We start from the raw sequence: 17524 nt of genomic DNA, 5'->3' as shown, positions 1-17524 counted from the left end.
CAAACGGCAACAACAATAAGCAGTTCATGTTGGTCCAATTTCAAAGAGTGATGTATTCACAAAGCAGCAGATTATCATGCTGGAGGCACGTGGGTCCACGGTGCACTTAATCATACCGAAAATGTCATTTTAATACCCACTTGATAAATGTTGGACTTTCCACGTAAGTATTTTTTTAAAAAATTAATAATTATATAATCTCACATTTACCATTCTTCTCCAATAGATATGAATCTAAAAAAACCTATATCTGAGACATATACCCTCCATCTCCACCATTGCCATGTTTGCCTGCATCTCCGCCGCCGCCGCCACCACCACCACCACCACCACCACCGTCGCTCCTCCATCACCATCGCACCTCCACAATCATCTTCTTCATTTTTTTTATTATCATTCTTCTTATTTTTATTAGTCTTCGTCTTTATCTTGTTAGATCTGAAATGTAATATGATATCTGAGATCGTAAGATGAGATCTGAGATCGTAATCTGAGTTCAGATCTGAGATCATACAAATCTGATATCGTATATTACTGTTTCAATGTTATTACAGATTTGAGATCGTATGTTACTATTTCAATGTTACTGTTACAGTAATATTACTCGAGCAAAACGGACCAGCTTCAGGTCTCCCTTTCCGATCGCCATTTTGGACAAAATCTGGATGGGCACATTTGGATTTGTGACAATGATTTTGTTACGTTACTGTTTGAAACAGTAACATGAATATGTCTGAATTATTTTGTAGACCTTGACGAGTAATTATTTCAGATCCAACACGCATAAACTCAAGAAAATTATGAACAAACAATAACATGAACATGTCTGAATGATTTTCAAGAACTTGACAGATTAATTATTTCAGATCCAACACTCAAAAACTCAAGAAAATTCTAAACAAACAGTAACATGAACATGTCTGAATGATTTTGCAGAACTTGATAGATTAATTATTTCAGATCTAGCACTCATAAACTCAAGAAAATTATGAACGAAAATCATGTGCCTGACATCTACATGTAAATGAAAGTAAAGAAGAATAAAAACAATATATCTAAAACTTTTTAAGCTTTAAATTGTGAAATAAATAGATCTAGAGAGAGAGAAGAAGAAGAAGAAGAAGAAGAAGAAAGACAAAAACATGATAAAGAAAAGAATAAGAAGAAGAAGAAGAGAGAAAAAGAGATAAAGATATAAAGAGAAAAAGAAGAAAGAAAAAAAGAAGAAGAAAAAAGAGAAGAGAGAAAAAAAGAACAAAGAGAAACGAAGAAAGAAAGAAAAGAAAGAGGTTGAGGTTATAAAGGTAAATGATCATATCATGGGTACTTTTATGTCCATGTGTTTTTTTGTTGAACCTAAATGTTCAAAAATACACTAATGGGTACTGGCTTGACATTGTCCCTTTAATCATATGGTGTCAAACCATTGGCTCTTCTGTGGGCCCACCAAATGTGGTGGGCCTAGGCATATATTATTTGGTAAATTCCACGCCGTACTAAAAAAAGTTAGACATTTAGGTTCACTTAAAAACATATGGACATATCAGAGCATCTGCAGCAAATTACTTTAACAGATTCTGTAAAATACAGATAAAATACTACTGCTCCATATTTTATAAATTCTCTATCCAACCAATATTGTATTAGATTACCTATCATATTCACCTCCACTAACTGTTGCTCTTATCATTGGAAGTATAGTTGTTCCTCTTTGAACAAGGCCAAATGAGCATAGGGAGATGAACGATGTCAACCAAAGGCTTCTTCAGGTTGCACCCCTGTAGAACCATGGAGAGAACCTTATATCCAACTACAATAGCAGCATTACCAACTTTATCCTCACAATGAACTCAAGGGCAGCGTCAGTATGGTTGTCTATCAACAGCATTACCATCCGCCATAGGTGATGCAGAATCAACCTCAACAGGAGGTGAAAAAGGATCAAGCCATGAACATTGTCAAGACATGTTAGATCCTAGGCGCTGGGGGAGACCTATGGTACTGCAGACCTATCACAGAGAGAGTAGATCACATTCCATTCCCTAGAGGGTTCATACCTCCAGACTTTTTTCTTTTCTCAAGAAATTATGCTCAGTCAACTGTGAAGCATATAACCCATTTCACCATCCAGTGTGGAGAAGTTGGCTCGGAAGACGATTACAAACTCAAGCTATTTGGAAACTCTCTCACTGGTATAGCTTTCTCCTGGTACATTAAGTTTCCTACTAGTTCTATTAACACATGGAAAAATTTGGAGGAAGCTTTCCATAATTTTACAAAGAAGAACAAAAGTCATGGTGGTAAATTTGTCAAGCATCACTCAATTTCTAGGAGAGCCAATTAAGTCATTCCTCAGTCGGTTTAAAGAAGCCAAACTTCGATGCAATACTGAAATACTAGAAGGAGAAGTGGCAACACTAGCTTTACAGGGCATGCTCGCCCAAAGAAGTTTGATGATTTAGAATTCCATAATTTCTCTTGTCTAGCTATCAGGGCTGTCATCTATGAAAGAGTCCTTAAAGAGGAGTAAGACATGACCAACTCATCCAAAGAAACCTACTATCAAGACTCCAATTACATGGTGGCTGATGTTGAATGTGAACTCAATCAAGAAGTAGCTGTAACTAAGATTCTAAGCAAGAATCTAGTCAGAACCACTTAAGCAGCCCGGAGCAGCATGTTCACTTAAATCAGCCAAGTTATACGCCCATTATGTATCCAAAACAAATAATATCTTTGATTGTCTCCTAGCGGACAGTATGATAAAGTTACCTCTTGGGCATAGAATTTCTCATCCAGAAGAAATTAAGAAGAAGACTTATTGTAAGTACGACAATTCTTGGAGTCATTTTATCAATGATTGTGTTGCTTTTAGAAATGAAATTCAAGCGAAGATAAAAGAGGAGACTTTATTGGTCCTGAACCAGTCATGGGGTAGAGACAAATTCTTTCCCTCTAGAGATGGGATCCCAAGTGGTTTCAGTCAGCATAGGCTAAATGCCTAGATCATTTCCAAGATATAAGGTGACTCTAGAAGATGTTTAGAATGTCATACCTCTAGACATACGTTAGTTACAACCTGTCCAGATACCAAACCCTAAGGAGTTTAGACATAATCGAAAGTTTACCAATAGAACATTTTGTAGGACTGAGGTTTTGCTAAGAATATGGACACAAACTCGTTGATTAGAGACAGACTCTACCAAAAGAAATAAGATCTATCCCAACTCTAGCGAAGGGATTGAAGGCTCCTCTCTAGAAGTCAGAAACTTCAAGCTCAAGGGGTAAGTTCAATATAGGGAAGGTAAATTCAGAAGACTCTAACTCATTCAACAGGGTGGCAGTAGCAAAGGGATCAGGGAAGATAAGAGGTTCGATGAAAGGTCAGTCTATCATCATTCTTCACTGCCCACGTCCAAGATGGTCAAACCTCCAATTTCTCCTATCGACATTTGGGTAAAGGTCCAGCATCAAAGGACAAACTCACATGCACCAAGACTCAGAAGAGAAGGTTGCGAAAAATGACATAAGGAGTGGAATGCTAACAAGCTTCCCCAACAACCATTGAGAAGGCCAGCTTAGATCTCGTGTAGTCTATTGAAAAAGGTTTGTTTTTGGTGACTTCTTATCCTTAGCTTTGACAAGGATCAATTTCCAATCTCTTCTTAGACAAGCAGTTCAAGCTCCAGTAGATGAAGTACATATTCAATAGAGGAGTTCATACAAGTAGGAAACTCAGAAGACATACATTATTGACTCATAGAAGATAACATTCTTGAAGCGTTAGCCAACTATGCAGCAGAAACAGAGCTCAGGGGCAAGAATGCAAATTCTTCTTCAGAGTAGAGGTATTTCAAAGATCTCTCTTGTAATATGATTTATGTTTTGCCAAGAGATATTAGAAGAAATATTGAAGCAATTGCAGTAGCAAGCGTATTCCTCATGGCAAGGTTTTGAAAACCGGATCGAATCAGTAGTTTTCAAAATAGGAAATTTTCAGAACCGGTTGTTTTTAAAACAGGAAATTTTCAATTGAACCAGCTGATTCTTCGCTTGAGTCGGTCAAAATTGGCCGATTTTGAACTGATTCGGTTATTTGTTTAAGTTAAGAAAATATTTTTAAATTTTATTCTTGTTAGGGTTTGAACTCATGACTTCTTTATTCATTAAAAAATGCTATAACCATTAGGTTATATCACTTTCTTTGTTTAAAGTGACACTTTATTTGAATATATAGTATTTTATAAAAGTTTCCTTATATATTATATACGTATAATGTAGATATATATATATATAATTCATTATGTTGAATCGGGTTTGAACCCCGGTTGAACCTTTAAACCGTGAATTGAAGATTGTTTTGGTTCGATGATCGGTCTGGTTTTTAAAACCTTGCCTCATGGATTAACCCGCAATTGCTACTATCCTGGAAGAACCAATCAGGGAATAAAGTCAGAAGACAATCAAAGATGAATTTGAAAGATCTCTTTCAGAGGAGTCTCGGGGAAACCAACCAATGGTGATCATCCAAGAGGAAGCTTCTACAAATTCCCAGAATATAAAGCAGCATCTTGTGTCATGTTCGAAAAACCAACACTCAGCATGATTCAGCACTTGCGGCCAATTTATCTTTTAGGTCATGTTGATGAATTGCTGGTTAACAGGCTCCTGGTGGACAACGAATCAGCAGCAAACCTGATGCCTCGCGCTACCATGCACAAAATTGGTAGGCAAGAATCTAAGTTGGTTTCCACTAATGCCACTATATCAGACTTTGTAGGAGGTCTATCCAAAGCTCAAGGCATTCTGGCTGTAAATCTCACTATTGGCAACAAGACAATGATCATTTCATTCTTTGTAATCAATTCACGTTCTACATATAATCTTATGTTGGGAAGGGATTGGACATACTCCTATTTAGCAGACATATTGGTGGATCGATCTTGCTACACTAAAGGATGAGTACCATATGCCTATTGCAGATATGTTGGTGGATCAAGCCACCAAACATCAACTCTTACCTTATCTTTGAATGGGTGGTTATGCCTTTCGGCTTGAAGAACACAGGAGCTACATATCAAAGAACCATGAATTCAATTTTCCATGACATACTAGGTCGTTCGATGGAAATATACATTGATGATGATGTGGTTAAGTCTCATTCTCATGAGAAGCATCTGGCATATCTCAGGCGAGCATTGACCAAAATGAGGAAATTTGGCTTCAAGTAAATCCCTTGACATGCGCCCTTGGAGTTTCAATAGGAAATTTCTTGAGATTTTCGGTTCATCAGTGAGGCATTGAGGTTGACAAGAATATAGTCAGAGCTATTATTGGAGCACAACTTCCTAGCAATAAGAAGGAACTTCAAAGATTTTTGGGGTAGATCAATTTTCTCAGAAAATTCATCTCCAATCATGCTGGAAAAGTCCAAGTATCTCTAAACTCCTAAAACTTAAGTAGGAAGAAAGACACCAGCAAGCTTTCCCAAAGATCAAGGAGTATCTAGCCAAACCTCCTATACTTACTTACTCCTCATGTGCCCATGAAAGTGTTGAAACTCTTCATCTCAATGCTAGAAGGATCCATTGGTTGTCTCTTACCTCAAGACAACAAAAGTGACAAAGAATAGACGATCTACTACCTTAGCAAGCCTTTATCTTCTACAGTTTCGAGATACTCCCCTATCAAGAAACTTTGCTTGAGTCTCTTCTTTGCAGCACTAAGCTCAGGCACTACATGTTGTCAGTCATGGTATTGCTTTTGTGGAAGATTGATCTCATCAAATACCTACTATCCATACCAATCATTAGAGGTAAAATTGGTAAATGGCCCATCGCTTTGATGGAGTTTCTTTTCCACTATATACCTCAGAAAGCGGTGAAGGGGCAGGCGTTTACAGACTTTCTTGCTGATCATCCTTGTCTAGACATTGAAGAAATAGAGTCTCTAGAGTTAAGGATATTTTCTATATCCTATACTCCTTGGACGCTTCTGTTTGACAGTTCTAGAACAGATTTCGTTTCAAAATGTGGTATCATTATCATTTCTCCTAAAGGTTAGAAAACTCTCATGTCCTTTTAGTTTGATTTTGAATGCACTAATAACCAGGTGGAGTACGAGGCAATCATCATTAGACTGGAGATCATCATAAAGCTAGGCATACGAACCATTGAAGTCATGGGAGATTCCCAGTTAGTAATCAACCACTTGGGGGCGCTAACAAATGTCACAATCCAAACCTTGCACCTTACTACATGGTAGCCAAGCAGTTGTTAGAAGATTTTGACGATGCAATTGTTTCTCATCCCCCTCATTCTCCATCTACCCTCTCCACCTTTTCCCTCCTACTCACTATCCATGGCCTCGGTGGCCTCCATAGAGGTCTCACTGCTGTGACTCATAACCTTCTCGAGCTATTCCTTTCTATTTGAGTTTTCACCTATTTTTCTCCATCCCTCACCGTTAATAGAGTCAACCAGCATATCAGAGCCTCCAATGATGTCGTCCAGGGAGATTTGGAGACCTACAAAAAGAAGAAGAATCATGTGAAGAAGAGACCTACAAGATATATATCTTCAACATCTATAAGATAGCTTATTGTTTCTCGTTGTTTCATCCATTAATGTTGTCGATTTGGGCTTATTTTAATGACTGAATGGCACAATGCCTTACTACAATATTCTGAACGGGCACAACAACTTATTACACTGTCCAATCTAGGCAGTGCAAAAAATGTATTGAATTCGTTTGACTTTATTTTAGTTTTCATAGAAAATGAAATTCATTATCACAACTATTTTTGGGAGAGTGTAATTATGAATTATGTCCAATTTGAATCTATTGTAATAAGGCAATACCCCAAATGTGCATTACTTTATTACACTGTCCAATATGGATAATGTAAATAAGGCACTGAGTCCAATTTTGTGTGTTTTAGTTTTCATAGACAATAAAAATCATTGTTACATATACTTTAGGGAGAGTGTAATTAGGAATTGTGTCCAATTTGAGGCTAGTGTAATAAGGCATTGCCCCAAATGCGCATTGCTTATTACACTGTCCAATCTGGGCAGTGTAAAAAAGACATTTTGTTGTAACAAAACTATAATAAATTTGGAACAATGTAATGAGGCAATGTGCCCATTTGGGACAACTTAATTACACACTTTCAATCAATTAATTAGTTGATTTTCAATTTGATACCCTTATATCTGTTTCAATAACATTGTGTTTTGACTGTTTTGCACTTGTTCGTTTCAAGATGACAAAACTAGAGCAAAATAGAATAAACCAATCGATAAATCAAACGCCTTACAATACAGTATAACTAATCACACTATCTGAATGCGACAATGTAATTAGGAACTGTCTCCATTATATATCAATCCAAATAGAGACATTGCCTTATTACATGTCAAAATGGGACAGTATAACTAATCACACTGTCTAAACTCGCCCGCGTATCAAGGCACCTGTATCAGTTCATGACAATTTATAAGTCACAATTTATACCACATAATAGGTTAATTAAATAGAGTGAGACAACTAAACAAGTTAATAGAAGTTTCTCAATAAAAAAATATAAATGTCTTCAAAACCATAAAACATAGGAACAATATCTTGAATTCTCAACATTCAGAATCATCATTTGTACCAGACGCTCTAGTCGGCGTATTGCTACTTCTTGTTCGCTTTTGAAAATCTTTTGCTTCATTACATTGCGTGGGCGTCCTTTGCCTCTTTTGACAATTGGATCATTTGAATTGGAGGATCCCAAAAGCAATGCAACATCTGAGTTCTCCATACGTTCACTACAAATCATTATTACGATAACGACAATTAGGGGTGTCCATCAGGTATCCAAACCAGGACCGACAACCTGGACCAACCCGATGCTTATTGGGTGGGCCCAAAAGCTTTTTTATCGGTCTGGGCCAAGAGGTCTTTAATAGGGTCGGGCTTTGGGTAATCATTTTTGTAATTTTTGGGCTATCGAGTGACCCGATAACCCGATTAAAAAATATATTAAAATTGAAGCTGAGTATACGTGTGCATCTTTATACTTTTAAAGTGCTTACTTGAGCTTTAGTTTATTGCGTTTCCGATGTGGGATAATTGTAATTGTCAAATATTAATAAACTAATACTCTAGTAGGACAAGGCCCAATTTCTAGTGGGTTATTGAAATTAATGTTTAGCCCAAGGTCCAATTTAGAGAGAACAAAAACAAAGTAAAAAACCTTAGATTTCTAGAACATGGCACCCAGCCGCCCACCATCATAGAAAACCTCAAACAAGACCCATCAATCCCACATTTTCAAAATCCTCTCAGAGACAAAACCTCCACACCAAATAAATCATTCTCTCCACCTTCTCATGACCAAAACCAATTAACACTATCTCGAAGACTCAGACAAATTCTTCAAGTGAAGACCATATGAGACACGGAACAGAGAGACTTGCTCTAGGGGTGGCACCTTGCCTTTCAATATGTGTTTTTCTTGTTTCGTCGATGGGAATAGGCATCAGTGTCTCGGTTCTATTTGACGGTCAGAGATGTCGATGTTGTGTTGCTTGCCTTTTGTGTTTACAGAATTGAAGATTGTAGAACAGGATGCAACTATACTTTTGCCTTTTAATTTTTTAAGAAAGGGTACTGGGTCCAAAAAACGCGATAACCCGATGGCCCGAGACCCGATAACCCGATACCCCTTAATACGATTATCGAGCGGGTCACTCCCCTATCAAAAAAGATCGGGTCGGGTCAAACCCGGTCTGATAACCCGAAACGCAACCCGGTGGACACCCCTAACGACAATTAGTCAGACCTATATCAAAAATCATTTAATTTAAATTAATGTGAAACAGTATGTAAACAGTTAAATTATATTTTACAAATTATTACGCTGTCCATTTGGACAACGTAATAAGGATCTGTAACGCAATAATCTTATTATATTGTCCATGTAAGATAGTGTAATGAGGCAATGACCATGTTGGGAAAATGTAATAAAACACGGTCCCAAATTGACATTGACTTATTACACTGTTTATTGTGGCAAATTTGAGACGGTGTTACCCATAAAAATGTTCAATCACCTGCAGATGAAACAAAATGTTGACTCCCTAAGCAAAAGGTTATAAGTAATCAGTATCACACACTGACTCAAGAGTGTTCATCATAACCAAATCAACAAGCTAAACTCGACAAAAATCCACCCAAAATCGACTATGATTATGGCTCAAACGTTAATCTACTCATCTCGAACAAGTATGAAAGATCTACATCATCTTCTAATATGTATGTTGAAAAAATATCAATAAAAAATGGGCAACATCCGTCGAATGTTGCGGCAAAGCTAACGCTTTTATGTTGGTTTCAACATACCGGGAATGTTTGAGGGAAGAAATAGATCTAAAAGGTTAAAACCAAATCCAAGGAAATATTTTTAAAAGAGAGAAGCGTGAAAAAGTATTTACATAATTTGATTTTTTTTAATTTAGTCTATGTGGCATGATGAGTTTTCATGCCACATAGATTATGTATAGAAAACTTAGGGAAGCTTAACATTTTCGACTTAATCCTCATCCTATGATTCAAAGTACTCTTTAATAGACTTGAAATCTCGGATGACGAATATGTATAATAAATTTGACTTCAGTATTTATCAAGCATTGGGTTCAGATGAGTAGTCCTTACGTGGATCCGAGGGAGGTCTAGTATCAAAAATAATTGGACCCCTCTAGTGGATACATCTAAGCAGATAGAAATTGAGAATTGTAGTTTTTATTGAACTTACTTAACGTTGAACACAAGCAACTATATATCAAGACCTTGACTACCAATGCTATATACATGATAACTAATCCTATCGTAAGTTGTTGTACAAGAGTAAACATGAAACATGACTTGTAGATAAGAATAAGCTCCACCTTTCATCGATCAGTGCATTTGTTAAGTACTGCTTGTTCTAGTAGGAAGGATAAGCTTGATCTTGCTATTGTTTGGTTGAACTAACACTTGCCTTGAGTAAGTTTCACCTGGGACAACTTATTATTCAGTAAACCAATCCGGTTGTGGAGGAATATGTAAAGGACCTGCCTTATCTGTCCAAGTAGTCTTTCTTTATCTCTCCATGTGACTGCCTTATCACTCCATAACAACACCTTATCACTCCCTTGATCCTTACACATTTGTTGATCATCAGACAATTGTTTGTTATTATCCTCCCGCAAATGAAGCCGAGGGATGAGGCAAAGTTTGGTGCGGAAGAACAGTAACAATGCTTTTGACATAGGCTTTGTGAGAATGTCTATGATTTGATACTGGGTTGGAATGAACTGAGTAACTAGCTGGCCAGGGCAACTCGCTCGCGAACAAAATGATAGTCTAACTCAATATGTTTCATTCGTGCATGAAAGACAGGATTTACAATCATGTATAGTGCACTCATATTATCGCAAAATAAGGTAGGGGCCTTAGAGCCGGAACTTGAAGGTCCTTTAGAAGAAAGGTTAGCCATGTGAGCTCGGCTGTTGTATGTGCCATAGCTCGATATTCTGCTTTGGTACTGGAACGGGCAATTGTCTTTTGTTTTTTTGAACACCATGAAATGAGATTTTGCCCGAGAAAGGTACAATATCCGGTTGTGGAATGTCATGTAGTGGGACAACCGGCCCAATCTGCATCAGAAAAAGTGCATAGATCAAGTGTAGTATTAGCTATGAAATGTAGTCCAAGATTAATTGTGCCTTTAACATAATAGAGAATACGTTTGGCCATCTTAAAATGAGCGATTATGGGGCATGCATGAATTGAGAAATATAGTTAACACTATATGAGATATCAGGATGGGTGAGGGTTAGATATTGGAGAGCTCCCATAATACTTCGGTAGTGACCTAGATCGGATATGGCAGTGGTGTTTTGAAGGGATTTAGTTTTGAACTCAATGGGAGTAGTCATTGGTTTGCAATCACTCATGGAGGCTCTCTCAAGGATGGTCGATGCATAGTGTGGCTGAGATAGGTGTAATCTGTCCCCAATGGGTGTAATTTCATACCCATGGAGGAAAGCATTTTTTACATCCAGTTGTCAAATTTCCCAATGCCGGACAATTGTCACAGTGATGACCATACGAATTATGCCAGGTTTGATGACAGAGAGTAGGTTTTTGTGTAGTCAATCCGGTCGACTTGGTGGTATCCCTTTGTAACTAAACGCGTCTTGAAACGATCCAATGTGCCATCAGCTTTGAGTTTGGTTTTGTAGACCCATTTAGAGCCTATTACATGCACATTTATGGTTCTTGGAACCAGCTGCCAGGTCTCATTGGCATGTAAAGCGTCCAATTCATCTATCATGGCCTAATTCCACCCAGGAAGAAAGAGTGCAGAGCGGAAGGAACGTGGTTCTCGTGGGACTCCCTGACTTGTGACAACAAGGGCATACTTAGGATTGGGTTTCACTATCCCTGCTTTTCCACGGGTTGTCATTGAGTGCGTGTTTAGAGTATCTGAAGCTGGGAATGGTAATTCTGTTGGAAGATCCTGTAAATAACAAGTTACTGTATTAGTAGAAGCATTTGAATGTATCGGAGATGAGGATAAAGAGAGTTCTGTTTGAGATGGTGTAGATCTGGTAGTGAATGAGTCGGTGGTGGGTGCAGCATGTGTTGGACTTTTTTGTAGTTGGTGATGGTATGTCATGCAAGGCAGGAACATCATTAGTTGGGTGCATATTAGTGCATGGAGTGACCACTGGTGGCAAAATGGGCATTGTGGGTGTAACATGTGTTGGAATTTTTGTAGTTGGTGATGGTATGTTATGCAAGGCAGGAGCATCATCAGCTGGGTACATATTAGTGCATGGCATGTCCATTGGTGGCAAAATGGGCATTGTGGGAGTTGGACTTGTTAGGGAGTTTATGGCAGTAGATATTTCTGGAGATGTTGAGTCATCTGTTGGTGAAGAAAGATGGATGGGTTGTTGGTAAACCGATGATGGAGCTGAATGATGGGTGGGTGGTGTAGATGGGTCATGAGAGACAACCGTAGAAAGTCATTGATCAAAGATTTGTTGCAACCGAGAAGGAACTGCACCGTCAATCTTGATTTGCTTGTAAGGAAAACTCAATTCATCGAATATGACATGTCGAGAGATTATCCCCCTTTTACTTTGAGGGTGATAGCATTTGTAACCTTTATGCTGGGAGCTGTAACCTACAAAAACACACAAAACAATCTTGGGATCAAATTTATTTTTCCGTTTGTCTCATATGTATGGGAAACATTTTGAGCCGAATACCCGAAGGATAGAATAATCGAATTGTACACCATGCAACTTAAAAAATGGAGCATCAAAATTGATACCAAAAGAGGGTAGGCGATTGATCAAATAAATAGTCGTATTGAATGCCTCAATCCAAAGAGTTAGTGGTAACTGGCAAGCCACTATGAAATAGCATAGTCATGCCAAGTTCCTTGATTATTCGATGTCGACGTTCAACCGTACCTGCTTGCTCAGGTGTATAAGAACAAGATAAGTGATGAATAATACCTTGAGATCGAAAATGTGTCCGTAATTTGTTATTAACAAATTCACTCCTATCGTCAAAATGTAAAATTTTGATTTTTTTGTTAAATTGATGAGCAACATAGTGTTCAAAATAAAGATAATAGTCAACAAATTCATCTTTAGAACTATGACTTATTGAATCCTGAAACATTAATTACTCCACTATTCTTGAGAGAAACTAGAGTACCCATGTGGGGATGCCCCAAACGTTGATGCCAAACTTATGCAGTCCCAAACTTAAAACAGTTTGAAAAATGAGCTTCTGGGGGATTGGATAGGACATATAAATCATCCTTGTGAGTTCCTGTGATCAATGGTTGACCTGTTTCTCGTTCATTTACACAAAATGCAACGTTAGAAAACTCAAGATTCAACGGATATTGACTTGTTAATTGACTTACAGAGAGCAAATTTTTTTTTAAGTCAGGGACATGTAACACTTGAGGTAACGGCAGTACCAAATTGTCACCTTTTATACTTGCTTCACCGATGCCTTTAATAGGCAAAGGGGATCCATCTCCTACCAAAACACTTGTCTGATGATCAACAAATGTGTAAGGATCAAGGGAGTGATAGCAAGAGCATGCGGAAGTTCTGAATTTTGATTTGCAAGCTGAAGCCACCAACAGATCTTGGAAATATGGCCAACCCGTTTGCAATGAGTACATACCTTATTCTTGTACATATCTCTCTCGATGGGTGACATCTTTCTGTAGCCTGGTAGAGGTGGTTTACGGATCTTAGTGGGAGAGCTGAATGGTAGAGAATTAGATTGTCCTCCTTGAGCATGGAAGCCCCGACCATTACTAGAAAAATGACTAGTCTGTCCTCCTTTTGGATGTTTGGCTCCATATGAAGCTTGAGTGCTGTATGTGTTGCCGTGATGTCTCTGTCCAACAAAGGCAAAAGAAGTACCAGATCCATTTAAAGATTCAAGTGCACTTACAATGGATTCGGAAACCAGTAGGTTCCATTGATCGTGGCATTGCAGGTGAGAGACAAGTTCGGGATATGTTGGGCGAGGTGGTCGTAGCATAGTGGTAACAAATTGTCAATAGTTTGGCCCAAGACTTGAGAGTAAGTAAAAAACTTTATCATTGTACTGGTTTCCCAATGGCAGCTAGACTATCACATATGGAGTTAAAACTCTGAATATGATCAGCTGTTGAAATGGTACCACTTTTGCGAAGAAAAGAGAGTTGGTGTTGCAGAGAAAATTCTCTTTCTTGTGAAACTTGTGCATAGGCACTCTTTAGAGAATTCCACACAGATTCAGTGGTTTCTAGTCCTATTACCAAGCCAAGTGCTTCCTCGGTGAGAGTTGCAATAAGCCATCCACGGAGTGGTTGATATGCTTTCTTCCATTTGACAAAATCTGGGTTCGGTTCAATGCTTGTCACAGGTTCAGCTTCTTTTCCATCTTCGCCAATTATTTTTTTGATGATTGTTATTGTTGATGGTGGTCCATCTGATGTAAGATGATCCACAAGATCTTGGCTTTCAGTCAATGCCAAAGCTTGCTTTCGCCATGCCAGATAATTGGAGGAATCTAAATGCTGGGTGATAAAATTGTTGATGTTAAGATTTTGAAAGGTCAAATTGTGAAATTTTAGATGTCTGTGTGTGGTTGGGATTTCTTGAAGGAGAGATTAACGTGTGTATGAAAGAGATATTTGAAATATTGGAATAGAACTATTTGTGTGAAGAGAAACTGTGAGATTTTTTTTTGAGCAAGAGAAACTGTTTGTATGTGATGGGCTTGCATTCAACACTCATTTGATACCAAGATAGGAATTGAGAATTTTAGTTTTTATTGAACTTACTTAATGTTGAACACAAGCAGCTATATATCAAGACCTTGACTACCTAATGCTATACATGATAACTAATCTTATCATAAGTTGTTGTACAAGAGTAAACATGAAACATGACTTGTAGATAAGAATAAGCTCCACCCTTGATCGATCAGTACGTTTGTTAAGTACTGATTGTTCTAGTAGGAAGGATAAGCTTGATCATCCTCTTGTTTGGTTGAACTAACACTTGCCTTGAGTAAGTTTCACCGGGGACAACTCATTATTCATCAAACCAATCCGGTTGTGGAGGAATATGTGAAGGACCTGCCTTATCTCTCCAAGTAGTCTTCCTTATCTCTCCATGTGACTATCTTATCACTCCATAACAACACCTTATCACTCCCTTGATCTTTACACATTTGTTGATCATAAGATAGTTGTTTGTTATTATAAGTCGTCAGATTAATCTGACGATTCATCCAATAAGACTTTTTTCCAGCACAGAGTCACAAATTAAAGTTAAAAACTTCACTTGTCTCTTATCTCCTTTTTTTTCTCTCCTCTCTCCTCTCGATCTCTCACATCATCTTCTTCTTCACACCTTGCAAACTATGAACCATAGAGTCCCCAAAAAATGATTCTTCCGGCCACTGCCATTACCATACTTCGCATTTTTTTGATAAGTTAGATTTAATTTTATGAATGATAAGGAAATTTTGTACACTGTGTAAAGGACCCAGGGCAACTGACCATCCAAGAAGATCCCATCCAGAATAGGGTAGGTAAAACAAGAAACCCAAATCTTGCGTCAATTACAAAATCTTGAGAACCAACAACCAAACTATGCCTACACAATCAGAACTTGAGGGACCAGACAAGGCAAACCAACACCAAGCCCCCAAAAGAATCGAAAACTTTATAGAAACCCCAACTATTAATAAGCAAAGAAAGATCGACTTTTAACCCAAACACCAAAGGAGGAGCACCTGGACAACAAAAGACAGAAAGCCCAACAATGAACACCAAGATATGAGTTACACGCATAGAGATCACTTCAGGAAAACCAAAATCAATTCTCTTAATCGCACGCAAATACAATCCTTGAAGAAGGCACTTGAAGCATATCAGATCAACAAGAACGAGGAAGATCATATTTGAGGAAGAAGAAGTGAGAGATGGAGAGAAAGAGTGAGAGAAAGGGGAGGTGAGAGAAGAGACAATAGGATTTTTTTTGATGAGGACTATTTGCACCCAAGAGATGACTAAGTACACCCCAAAATCACAAAAAACCCTCAATCTAATAACACCCCAGCTGACCCTACCACGTATCATTTCCCTCCATCTCGTCTTTCTCCTTCTTCACTTCACTCTCCATCTCCTTACAAAACCATACCCATCACTCCTGTGGAGGACAAAGAGTTCGACGGCGGCTTCACCAAAGTAATGGGGACATCGGCCAGAGACGACATGGACTACAACCCAACAGTTAATGATGAAGAACCCTCATTCGACGAAGATGAGAACATTGATGATCAACAGGTTAGTTTAACCCTAACCTAACAGAGATAGGGCTTTTGATGGTGTTTAGTTGAGATTCTTTTTCTCACTGTTGAGGCGACACTGCATGTGTCGTTGTGGTTTACAAGGCAATGTTGTTGAGTCTCATACGTCGTTGATGATTGAAGTGGACACTATAGAGTATTTTTGAAATGATATGGTATTGTGTTGATCGCTTGTTAATTTTATTACTGTTTTTATGGATTGTGTAGGGAACCTCGTTAATTTTGTTGTTGTTTGTGTGGGTTGTGTAGGAATTTCATAGTAAAGAAGTGGTTGTGGAGTATGCAAGGAAATGTGGTCATAGGCATGACATTGTTAAGCGATCAGACGTGAATGATCTGAAGAGAAACCCTAGGATTTTATTTGGATATGAGCGGAGTGGTGGATACAGGGCAAAATGCAAGCCTTTGAAGAGGAGATCATCCACAAAGAAATGTAGATGTCCATTTTCTCTAAAAGCTTATGTATCAGATGCTGCAATTGGATTATGGAGCTTGGCTGTTGTGAATGGGAAGCACAATCATGCTTTGGTGAAAGCTTTTGAAGGTCATTCATATGTTGGGAGACTAAGTATTAAAGAAAAGGAGACAATGAAAAGGCTAAGCAAGTCAGGGGTGAAGGCAAGGGAAATACTAAATCACATCAAGCTCAAAGATCCAACAAATGCATCGACTTTGAAGACATTATACAATGCAAGGACTGCTTTGAGGATCACTGAAACAGTTGGCAAGACACATATGTAGCAATTGTTCAATTTGTTAACTGATAATGGTTATGTTAGAAGACATCGTTCAAACACAACAAGTGAGGTGGTTTTAGATTTATTCTTCTGTAACTCTACTTCAGTGCAGCTTGCCAGAGCTTTTCCTTTAGTGTTCATGCTGGGCTGCACTTACAAAAACAACAAGTATAGAGTTCCTCTAATGCAGATTGTTGGGGTCACATCTACAAAGAAGACTTTCTCTATAGCATAGTTTAGGCGGAAGGTTCAAAGGCTTCAAGGTTCAACCGTTACGATGAAGGTTGAACCGCAGGTTTTTAATAAATAATAAATAATATATTTATATATATAATATATAATATAATAAATAATAAATAATATATTTATATATATAATATATAATATATGGTTTACAGTATATAATATATTTTATATACAATATGCACTTGACTCTTTTTATGTGTTATACCGAGTAATAACTAATAAACTAATAATAGATATTAAGACATATAGCAAATAGTATTACAATATATAATAGATTATATGTATAATATAAACTTAAACTTTTCTCTCATGTCATCTAGGAGTAGCCTTGGGTTTTTTACTTTGAAATTTAACAGCCTGCAATCCAATTCTTCATTATCCATTCTCTTTCGTATAGAATTAAATAATATTTTCTTTTCATAAAAAAAGAGGAATTAAATAATTTTTCTTTCCCAAGCTCAATCAAACGCAAGTCCTCGTGATAATCAAATTCCCATCACCTCATGATCTGTACAACTCATCTCCTCTCCTTACTAACTCTCTCTCACCCCATTTTTTCTCTAAGAGTGTGTTTGGATTGAGGGATTTGGGGGGAAGGGAAGAGA

This window comes from Tripterygium wilfordii, chromosome 16 (assembly GCF_013401445.1).
Source record: "Tripterygium wilfordii isolate XIE 37 chromosome 16, ASM1340144v1, whole genome shotgun sequence".
Taxonomy (NCBI): domain Eukaryota; kingdom Viridiplantae; phylum Streptophyta; class Magnoliopsida; order Celastrales; family Celastraceae; genus Tripterygium; species Tripterygium wilfordii.
This window is presented reverse-complemented; position numbering follows the sequence as displayed.